We start from the raw sequence: 12,367 nt of genomic DNA, 5'->3' as shown, positions 1-12,367 counted from the left end.
AACTACAACCTTATCTTCACATGAGATGGCCTGATTCTTCTAAAACTACCACCACTGCAGTACTGTGAACAGAAGAAGCAAGGCTCTTAATTCAGTAGCTATTTTCCAAGTGTCATTTAAACCTATTCAGAATCTATTAAGAGAAGAGAGATAGAATTAATAATTACTCTAGTCATAGGATCCTTGTCTACAGTGGTGATTTCAGTTTTTTCGTATAGAACCACATCATGAGTCTTAGAAATGTATGGGTTTTCTTACAAAGTTTCTGTAGTGTAGAATGTCTAATCACAGAGCAGAAACTTAGAGTGCATTAACAGGAAATCTAAGGCTCTAAGGAACTGTGGTGTGAACACTCTTGCAAATCCTCCACTATAAAACTACAAGGGGGTAAAAACACCTTTTCCAAGTTGTAAAAGTTGAAAATCATGACTTAAGGGTAGGTTTGTTAGACGTGTTTTCTTCGAACTGTGGAGAAGAGATCTTTTCCAATATAATGCATTGCAAATTACAGTGTAAGTATGGGAAGATCTGCGGTTCCTCTGGATTTTTACTGACAATGCTGTAGGGCCTTTTAGGTGGGATTTATTTTTTGTGTCTCTTAGCACTAAACTGTTCTTAAGCAAGGCATTTAATGCAGATATTCTTGTTTGTGATTCAAATGTATGCAGCTTTCGCAGGGTGTTTGCTAATTTCTCCAGGAAGCCAAAAGAGTTGTTCCTTAAAATATTTACTGGATGGCTTGGGTACAGCATCCTTATGCATATGTTCGGCTTTGAAAATTTATAAAGGATCTATATGCAGATCTTTGTTCAGTCACAGACACGCAGGTGAGATGAAATATCATTGTAAATGACTCAATGGAATTATCTGCTCAATATGAAACAGTAATCACAGAAGCAAATGAGCTGTGTAGATGTTTAAAGAAAGAGACAGAAAGTAATATTGAGCTTATTACAATGCTTTGAGAGTGAAGTGTGCTACGGCTGCACCCCTGTATTACTAGGAAACGGAAAGGGAACAAAGTGACCTCAAGTCCCAGAAAGACCAATGTGAGAGGAAAGTAGGACTATTACTGTTGAAGAGATGGGAGAAAGCCTGACTGGTGTGCTTGTAGTGATGTGTGCTCTGAATAAGCCCATCTGTGTTTCTTTTCACCTTTTCTGTAACACATGGACTAGAACATTCAAACAGATTGGAAAGCAATGTTTTTACAGTTGCTTTTTTTCATTCTTCTTTTTTGTGCTTGAACAATAAAACAGTGAACAGTAAAACTTGTCACCATCAGATGTCAGCGAGGCCAAAAGAACTACTGAATTCTTGGGCTTTTCTCCAAAGCACATCATTAGTCACAGTAGGAGGAAAAACAATAGAAGACTTGACTGGACTACTAGCCTGATTTACAATAGCAGTTCCTATATTTCAAAATCCCATTTGAAGTGCAAGGCATTTCTGTTAGTGTTATGTACAAATCTTCATTCCTAGTCAAACTCCCCAAAATTTAGTGTACATATCAAACATTTATTTAGGTGTATTTAGTAGCCCATTCAATACTGTACCAGTTCTTACTGAAAGACCTTAATATCAAAATGTTTGTTCTTAAAAAGCAGTTATCTTCCTTTTAAACAGTATTCCTTTAGACTCTACATAGCAATTATTCTTTCAAATTCCAGGTCAATATTTGTCTTATTAATATAGATTAAAGCCTCACAGTATATTAGGGCAGCAACTTAACAGATGCTCAGTTTTTAAAAGCTTGTAAATAAGAACTGCAGCCTGGCTCTGCTGTTTAGAAACACGGCACCAGGATTTGATTCGCTAGTGCTATCCATACTGATCAATATGGATGTTTTGTTGCAATTTATCAAGATGCAATTGCTTTTTAATTCTTGTAAGGGTTCTGTGAGGGCACTGACACATTTTCATTCTTGCTAGAGTGAAATAGAAGCCAATGTTTGTGTTTATTGAGACTTATGGAATACGATATCTGACTTTGGCCTATTTCAACATTGGACAGAGTTGGAGAACAGTTTTTCTTCTGCTTGGTGTACATATTCACAGCTACAGTAACAGCATGTTATTGTGAGAAAGCTGTCACCTGATGGGTTGAATTACAAATAGTTAGGGTAATGATTCTTTGCTGTTTAGTTTCTTGAAAAGCTTGACATCATTAGCATTCCTAGAACCACATGTATCATAAACCATAGCACGGGAAGATTAGAGAGGAAAAAGATAAGGATATGTATTTGGCATCATTCATTCATGTATGTTAAGTTTCAATTGCGAAGTATGTACCTATGCTTTCCCCAGACAGTTATTTTTTGTGCTTCGATGGCCAGCACAAAGTTTCTCCGAAAGCCGCGATTGCTCTGTCCTGCTCCTTACATTGACCAGAACAAAAAGGATGGGAGGTAAATGAAAGAAGACATAGTTGCAGCTCTTGGGTGTTCCAGCTGCTCCTCAGAGGCCCTGTGGTGCCACCATACAATGTGCTTTTCTGACTTGTGCCAAAGGTCACAAGTCAGAGTAACCCAAAATAAGAACATAGTAGAACATTCCAAAATAAGGTACACGAGTAACCCAAAATAAGAACATACTAGAAGTTATTTGTTTCTCAGTTGCATAGAAGGAAAAGTGTCAGTGAGTCACTACTGAAATTCTGGTGTGGTCAAGATCAGTACTTGGTCACCACTCAATACTTAGGGTAGAAACATCTGTGTCAAATATGCTAGGAAATGAAGCAATATTTTGCAGCTCCCAGAAGGTCTAAATGTGTTCCTCTCATCTTCCAATAGTGACAGTGCTTTCTCAAAAAGCTAAATTTTCTGACTGGGAGAACAAAAATTCTTTCCTTAAATAATGCCTTCAGATACCTAGAAAACTACTGCAAAGTAGAAAGAATAATGTGTTTTTAAGTTTCGATAGGAAAAGAAATAAAGGGCTTGAATTGCAATAAGGTAAATACTGCTTAGTTTGGGTTAATGTTTAGTTAAGGATAATGTGCTAGTCTTTCTTTGGGAGATTGTGAAATCTCTGTCACTTGGACTTTTAAGAACAGCTCTAACAGGCAACTGTCAGGTAGCTCGGATCCTGCTGTGGGGCAGAAGAGAAGTCGCTAGAGTCCCTGCCCGTAGCATTTTCTATGATTCTGTGACTACAAGATTCATAGCCTCTGTGGGTTTGGTTGTTCAACCTATCTTTGAAATAGAATTATTGGGCAGTTTAATAACATAGACACAAATGAAGACATTAGAGAGACATGAGTCATAAATTTGAAGAGATTAAGAAAATTATAGCTATTTTGATTAAATATAAGAAATACAGTGAGATTGCAAGGACAGTATAGAAATAGTTTAGTCTGTGTTTAGGTGCCAGAATGTCTGCACATAAGCTTTGGGAGTTATTTCTTTTTGCTGTCCATAGCTGATGCTTACTAACTCCAGCTGTGACAAAATTCTCTCCTTAAATTAATTACATCTAGACAAATTGCAGGAAGGAGATGAATTTTAATGTGAATTTAGTATCTGTTGAAGACAAGGAAAAGAGTCAGCCTAAAACGCAGGGTAGTTTTACAAGCAAAATGAAAATATTGTTTCTGTTCCTTGAGCCTTAAAAACTAAAATGGACTAACAGTATGTAATATAGGAACAATTTGGGTGGGCAGAGGAATGGCCTACCTCAGTCAGTGTTTTCTGTCAATGACTTTTATTATGTGTCTGAGTAGGGCGTAATGCTGCACAATTTACGGTGGTACTGAAAGACTGACTTGATGGCTTAAGCTCCTATACCATATAGTTCTTCAGGGATGTTACAAAATATATATCAAAATTCTCAAGTTGCATTTCAGGTTGTAATTTATTATATAATAATCTTCAACTGATATTTAGAATTATTTTTGTACTACACAACTTGAGAAAGGACTTCTGGCTTGAATATAAAGTCCATGCTATTTTTGGTCAGCTTTATCTTCACACATCATAACTTTGATAACAACTTAGGGTACAGGAAAAATGGATAAGATGCATACTTGGACAGTGCGGAGCAGGGGTTGGGTTTTGAAAGCCTTATTAGAACTGTGTGACTTGACAACAAGCTCCACATCTCCTATTGCCTGGAAGTTGCAACGAGGGGATAAGTGGTGCTATTTCTCCCTTGACTGCTGAACTTTTTTTGTCACCCTTCATTAGGGATGAAGGAGCACATTATTGACTGGTAAAGCAGTGCACTGGCATCAAAAACAATGCGTTGGAGTTACATTTCAACAGGTTTGTTTCTATGTGCTGGCAACAGCAGTGGGTTTCTTTTTTGTTTGTCTGAAAACAAAGCAAACAAAAAACCCAGCAACCCTGTTAGAGTTATGGCCTCAAGAGTTTTCATGTTTATTGACTTGTAACAGTCAGTACCCGCAGTAGTGGAAGAACAGGGATAGTAAAGGAGTGACTATTGGAGTAAATACTGAGGGAGTGTGAGTGAAGCTAGAGCGGGCCCTCGTATCTGCTTTGTGGGCCAGCGCTGGCAATGTGCCGTAGTAGGTGAAAGTGATGCAGCAATTTATCATACAAACAACAAATCAGGCCAGATTTATCTAATCAGTTTTTTGTAATTAGATATGTCCAGGCTCCCTTTTTCCAAAACTGAAAGGGTTGCAGCAACGACAAGATTAGGAACAAACTCTGTCTCTGTGTGTGTGTGTATATATATGTATGTATGTGTCTATTTTATTTTTCTTTTAAGTATTTGCCCTTATGAAAGAGTAGATCATTAAAAAAATGATAAAGAAGGATAGGAGTAAGAATGGGGACTACTACAACAAGAGCTGACAGTTAATGTTGGCACCCTGGAAAGCTTTCAACAGCTAGGAACGTTTTTTTTCTTCCTATTTCAAGCAAAAGTGATGGTTGTTCAAGATGAGCAGGCAGAAGCTTTCTAGACAGCATCAGAACTTGGATGAGAATCTGTCCATGGGAAATGAAGTAGGGGAGGAAGCTGATAAAAGTTTCTTCTGTCACCTCCTTTTGATTGACTTGTCATCCTTCAGCACCTGGGGGACTGCAGTTCTCATCTGCTTCTCAGTGCTGTGGCTTTTCTCCTGAGGTGTGTGATTATCAGTGATATGTATCTGGATCATGACTCACCTTGTATGTTACAGCTGGGGTTTGTAAATGCTTCTCTCTCCCATGACACGCTGCTGTATGCTATGAGCCAAGCAAACGGTGTAGACAAGTGTGCATGTCTGTAATAGAATGGACACATTTGAAGCCTTCTATGTTTTGAAAGGCAATAGAAGAATCTTACATTATTTAGTCTAGGGAAGACTTTTTCCTTCTCACTCCATCTCCAGTCACTTTCAGCCCCTCTGTCTTCCTCAACAGAAAGAAAAAGTGCTCTGTTATTCCTAGCTTTGGTATTCTGTCATGAAGAGAAGTGTGAGAATGCTGTCAACATGTGATTCTTACAACCCTGTGCATTGCCATAAGGATTTAAAATTTAGATGTTGTGTGTTTATAAACGTTACTGATTGTGTCTTGAATGTAACAAGTCTTAGTGCCACTCTTCAGAAGTCCATGGAAAAGTTCTCTTGCTAAGTTCTTGAGCTAAGAGGCCTTTCATAGCAGTTCTGATGGCTCGACAGGCCAGGTCCCTAGGAGAAGCAAAACAGAAGAAAAGATCTAGGACGCTTCTGGATTCCCTGGAGGGAAACATTTCCAAGGGAGAGTAAAAAAAATAAAATCTGAAGAAGTAAATCTGATTAAGCAATATGCTGAGTTTCTGTTTTGTGTTGACTTTGTGTCATGGGCCATGAGATCCTCCAGTCCCACAGGAGCCTTGAAAGTGCAGATTATGATAGCCTTGGATGATGTGTATCTCGTTTCCTAGAACTCAGCATAACTGACCTGTCCTTGGACAGACAAGCTGAGCAGTGTTTGAGATTGCTTTAAGACAGGGCTCTAGGAACAAACGGTTTTTTGACCTTGTCAAAAAATCCACTGATGTGCAAGTTCCTTTGATTTCTTTGGTGGTTACAAAGGTTTTCATAGATGGACTACAGATTTTAGTGTTTGTTTTATGTTGCCCTATCTCTTAGCAGTGACATGATATTATTTCCTGAAACATACTTAACAGTCTTAAGGTTTGATCCTTTTTAGTAAGTTCTTCCTATCAGTTCTTCTCATCAAAGATGACTATTAGCTTTTGAAGTTTATAAGCATCTTCAAATAATAGCCATTCTCTTTGTAAGAAGAGACACTGGCATATTTTCCTTTTTCTGTAAAGGTGTTGACTGCTAGGTAGTGTATGTTCCAAATCTTGTCTGATAAGACATGGGTCAGTAAGTGTGTCAAGATTTAGTATTTTGTAAGCTATTCTAGGTTACATAGAGAAGGTTATACTGTTGAAGGGTTTGTTACAGCAGGTTGAGTTCTGTGTTGTACTTATCTAGTCACTAAGCAATATCTCAGGAAGATGTCTGCACATGACCATAATCTTACTCTACCCTGTGCAAGGATGGGCAGATGGTCTTTGCTGGGTTATCCTGTAACTTCATGATGAAGCAAGTGAGAAGGCAGTAGCTTTCTTAGTGAATGAAAAGTGCTGAACTCTTCATAAGGTGTGCTTTAGGATCTGTACAACTGGCTTCTACATCATATGTGTACTATTAGCTATAGTATGTGGGCGTCTGATTTATTGCTCTGCTTGAGCAATGATCTTTCTCTGAAGTGATGTTGTTACAGTTGCAACTAGTGAGGTACAAAATCATAGAGGTGTTGCTCTGGTTCATGTTCTTTGCTTTTTGTTACCCATAGCTGTACGATTCAGAGAGTCATCTTTCTGGACAGGTACTTGGTGCAGGAGGAGAGCAGTCAGGGTCTTCGAGAACGTGCAGACCACAGGCAGGCTGGGTGTCCTGTGGAATATGATGAATAACAACTGAGTTTGCTTGCGCAGTTGCTTTCCGACTATGTATGTACTACCCACTTCTGAACAGTGTGTATTCAGAACACGCTCCAGATAAATGCCTTTGAAATATTAGGCTATCGGACTTCCTGGCTAAAAAGATGCTCTCAACAGAACAATCATGGCTAAGATAAAGAATTTAATTTATTTGAATCAATTTTGAACAATGCAAAGTACACTAATGTGTTTGCAACCAAACACACCTTTTATTGCTTGGATCAATAACTCTTAATTTTATGTCTTGATCTTTCAACAGTAGAAGAAGTTGCAGAGAACTTATTTTACCACCAGGTAAAAAAGATCTTATCTTAACATATTTGGAAAAATTGTATATATCTGCTGAAACACCTAATTTTGCAAGATACCAGGAAATTTTCTGTTGGGAGATATTGAACCTTTTTAGCAATTGAAGCTCAATATTCTCACTTTTCAGCAGTAGTGATTTTAGCACTTCTTACAATTGAGCTTTCTAGGGTAACTTGTGATGTTGCTGTCCAAGCCCAAAGTAATATGCATCAGAATTAATCTGATTAAAAGGACCTACGAAGAGTAGTACCTACTATGAAACTGTTTGCATCTGACTTCATTTATTTGCCCCGTTTTTTGATTTTCCACTTCTTTTTTTACACAAGTGACGGAGGAAGTAGTTTTTGAACTTCTTTGAGGCACTGAATGGTGTCAGTCAGTGTCTTTGGTATGAGTTTGAAAGACTGTGAACTCCCTCTCTCAAAAAAAATGAAACCCAATGTCTTTTTTTGTCACAAATTGTTTAATCATTTTTTTTTCAAGTTTTCTAATTCTGGATCATTGTACTCCCATTGCTTTTTCATTGCTTGAAGTTTCAGTCCCTTATGACACTATAGTATTTTCTGTATCAGTCTACTATAATGATAAAGCAGAAGTGTTTCTAAATCATGCGTGTTTAGGTTTTGTTTGGTTTTGGTTTTGGTTTTTTTTCATAAATATTTTCATCTGGTGTCAGCAAAGTTCAAAAGGCCTCATTATTTTTTGGGTTATCAAAGTTTTATGATAAGTTTTCTTTTGCCTGCTGCTAAAGAAGTTCTTTTGGAGCTTGGTTTTGCCTTGTACTAACAGTAATGTTGGAATTCCAAAAACTCTGTTGTTGTTTGCATTTCATGACATAGATGATTTTAACTTTACAGTTTGAATCTTGACACTCTTCTCAGTTACATTTGGGTTATCTTAGCAATTAGGAAAAGACTGTTTTCACACTTAACGCATTTTCTTATTCATCTTCATCTTTTCTCCTATTAAGAAACATTTTTTATTAAATATCTGAAAACTGGAGGGGGAGAGGATCACTTTCATTCTCTCTTCCTTCCCCAACCTCCTCTTTCCCCAGCTCCTTTCTTTCTAGAGGAAATTGTAGGACAAAAGTGAGAAAACTAGAAAAGTATAGAAAAAACAAATAGGACACTTATAATTTTTCACTGTAACTTAATCTTCTTTGGCAAACTCATCATCTCAAAACTATCAACTTTCCCCTGGGGATTAAAAAAAGCCAGCTTTTCTATCCAGCTCCAGTCAGATATTGTGAAGGAATAGTTTGCCTTCCTACTGAATGGGCCCAGGGCTGGATCTCTGGCCAACTACTTATTTCGTAATCTGCCAGGAAATTCTCTACATCTCGAAGTATGCAGAGGATTGTCCCATCCAAAACACAATGCCCTAGCTTAACAGCTTCACGTTCTTCATTGCACATACCAGGGAGCTGTGTGCAGGTAGAAAAACAAACATTGTATTTGACTCAGTTACTTCTGCAGGGTGTTTCTATGGATGTGTCAAAAACCTCAGCTGTGCAAAGCCAGGGTTCTCTGGCTGTACTTCCACTCCAGCCATCTACACCTACATCTGTTGTAACCTGGAATTCCAAATGAATGCACAGTACCCTGGGAACATGAGAAGCAGAGCATAGTGCTAGTTAAGATGGAAGATCTCTCTCAACCTCTGACAGATTTCTGGACACTGTAATGCATTTTCTATTCCTTTCATCTAGTCCACACCTTAAAGTGGAGTTTATGATTTGGCTCTAGGTACTTGTGTTGACAAGCTGTGCTTAGGCTCTGACTCACTGTGCAGACAGTATGTATAATATGTAGAGATGTAGGTTTCTCTCTAGCTTTCTCAAAGTTGAAATTATATTTATAATTTTAATAGAAAATGCTAAAGTTTCAAAAGGAAGACTGTTGAAGAAAAATGGAACTATACTGTTTTTAATAGATGAACATTGAACCCTGGAAAAACATGACATATGGTAGGCAAGATGTACATATGCTTCAGTGGTGCAGTATGGAGTTTAGGGAGTTTGTCCAGTTGTCTCTGGCTCTGAGTTGCAAAATGTTCCAAAAGATGCAGTGATTGCTAAAGAAATAGCAGAAGTAAATTACATAATAATACAGAAACTAATAACCAAGTGACTTGTAGCAATTTTACTAGCCTATAAAAAAGTCTGTTTTGCTGCAGCCTACTGGGTAATTATGTAAGTATCAAAACTACCGTGTATTATCTGAGATGCTAGACTGGAGAACTGTTACTTCTCTTACTGTAGAAAGAGATTGTTAGCAGAGGCAAATTCTCTTACTGGTTGTAATGTCATTTTAGAATACAGCAGTGTCCTACTGGATGAAGGGAATTGCAGCATCTTATCACAGAATGATTTATCAAAAATAATCTTCAAAATTTAGATAAAATCTCTGTCTTCTTTATGACATGAAAAGTCTATTTTGACTTCGGGTAAAAGTGTCTAAAAAATCTGTTATGCAAAGAACTACTTTTGTTCCCATATTTTTTTTCTGCTCTTTATCTCCCTGCCTGCCTGTTAAACTGCACGGCTGACTTGCGCACCAATGCTATCTCAGTGGAGATGTTTTGCTCTGCTCTATGTTTACCATAGCACAGTGATGTGCCATGAATGTAGATGTGGAACTCTTGCCATCCATGGAGGCAACTCAAACTTGACAAATGAGACCAGAACAGGCAGAATTCATTGTAGCTCTTTGCATCTATCTGTTGAAGGTTCATGTATGGAGAACTAGGCAGATTCTTCTTTCTCAACCAGAAGTAGATTTACCTTCTCTGTTGGTATGATTCTCTTAACTCAGTAGTGAAGTTGGCCTAAAACGTTCAGTTTATGTCACAGCTCTCAAAGTCCCGAGGCAAGGATGTTGGTGCGACTAAAGAAATTTCATTTAGAACTTGAGTGCCATTCTGTATTCTGTGTGTTCCAAGTTGTACCAGAGAAGAGTGAAATGCCAGGTTCCATCAGAAGGAGTAGTTACCAAAATTAATGACTTTATGAGAGGTAAAGATACCACAACTAGGAAACAAACTGTGTTTTTTAGAGCCCTGAGGAATATGCACTCTTAAGAAATCATGGGCCCATCTTTCTGTATAAAGTGATTACTTTAAAGTTGAATGTAAACTGTTTCTGGCTTGTAGCATAAGGGTCTGACCCAGCTAGCTGAAATCCACATGGTGTTTCTTCACTGATTTGATTTGATTTTGGATCTTCTCATGTATTGGAAGATCCTATACATATTTAGAAGGTAAATATAATCTTGATTGTTTGATTTAGTTGATTGTATTGATTGTTCTAACATCAGTATGTGACTGGTACGTATGACAAAGGCTACTTCTTAATTCCTATATAATCTCAGAGTAGAAGTTTCTAAAACATTATCTGTCGACAAAGTAAAGACTGAAGATCTTTTGGCTCTTAATAAAATGTCATGTAAACAGTCTTACTTTTTTCTTCCATTTGTGAAAAACATGCTCAAACCACATATGTGTGCCTGCATACATACGCACAAAAATCAAGAAAAGAACCAGCTACTGAAACTGGAATGCGAAGAGTGATTGCTCTGGTCAAAGTGCTGGCTTTCCACAGATGTTTGATTGTACACGTGGGGCAGGCTTCGTTCGAGATGAGCAGACAGTACATAATACGGACGCTTTCCCTCCCCCATTTCTCTTGTTTATCTGATTTTGTAGAAGGATTTTAATTAACCTACCAGAACTGCAGTAAACTAAAGGAACTATTAAGTTAACATCCAGAAACACTACAAATAGAAAAATTGCTACATAGCTGTAAGGTTATGTGTTTCTTCTTTTGTGCCTATAAACACATCTGTTCAAATCTACATGTAAACTTCTTGTCTCCTCTGTGCTGAAATGCATAAGGAAATATTTTTCCTGAAAAAAATAGCAATGCTTACTTCAAGGAATTTGAGAATTAGAGATATTTAGATAGTGAGGAGTTGCACTTTCTAAACATCTCTAAGTTGTTCTTTTAACATGAGAAAAGTGCCTTCCACAATAGTGCTTCTGTTTACTTCTTTACAGAGTGTGACAAACTATCTAATCAGAGGCTTGGGGTGGGTGTGTTTGTATATATATGTATAAAATATATGTATGTGTATAATGCTTCAACCAAACAGATGTTGATCTTACGTAGATGAAGTTTTATGGGAAGGTAGATCAGTGAAGAGGAGTTTGGGTGTTTTGTTATGTGGGATGTAGTGCATGATAGCCCTAAGAATATGCCAGCACTGAGATATTCCAAGAACCCTGGTCCTCCTTATCCACTTGAGCTTGCCTGTGCTCAACCCTTGTTTCAACTCCTTGTTAGTCTATAGACCATCTACTTGAAGTGAACTGAGTTCTGTTTACATTATGCACAAACACAGACAACATATGATATCTGGTTTACTAGATCATCCTCACGTTATTCTTTAAATTAAACAATATTTTCCCTCTCCTCGCCACCTCCTTTGTTTCTCCCTTTATTTCACTGTAGCAGATAAATTTGATTGAAGTTTTAAGCACCAGCTTCTTTGAGAGGCCAGATTGTGTGTTGCTTTAGAGGGCAGGCAGAGAACAGGCAGCTAACGAGCTGCTGCACAAGCGCTTGTTGGGAGGGATTGTCATCCGGGCTCAGCCTTTGGCTGCGTGGAGCCCAGCTCTGTTTGGGTCAAGCGTCATGTTGACAGCTCCTGCTTGTGCTATGCCTGGGCAAGGAGCAGGCTGGGGATAGATGGGGCTCTGCACAGCTGGGTGAAGGAGCCACAGTAGGCCTGCATGGGCTGTGCCGCCTGAGGTTCTTATGTAGCTCAACTATGTTCTGTCACCTCAGGGAAAAGGTACTTCCTGCTGTGAAATATCTGTTGTTTGCGTGAGGTTTTTGGAGGAAGGCAGGAAGAAGATTATACTGACAACCTATTTTACGCCTCTATGTAGGGATAAATAAAGAGAAAAAAGGGCAGGATTTTAACAATTTGCTACAGCCTAATGCTTCTTAAGAAACCAAACTGAAATAAGAGTCTGTGTTTTGTACAATACTTGTGGTTAATCAGACTCAATTAAACTGTTGAATATTAGGCAGTTAAATTGTGCATCC

This window comes from Tauraco erythrolophus, chromosome 14 (genome assembly GCF_009769465.1).
Source record: "Tauraco erythrolophus isolate bTauEry1 chromosome 14, bTauEry1.pri, whole genome shotgun sequence".
NCBI classification, from domain to species: Eukaryota; Metazoa; Chordata; class Aves; order Musophagiformes; family Musophagidae; genus Tauraco; species Tauraco erythrolophus.
This window is presented reverse-complemented; position numbering follows the sequence as displayed.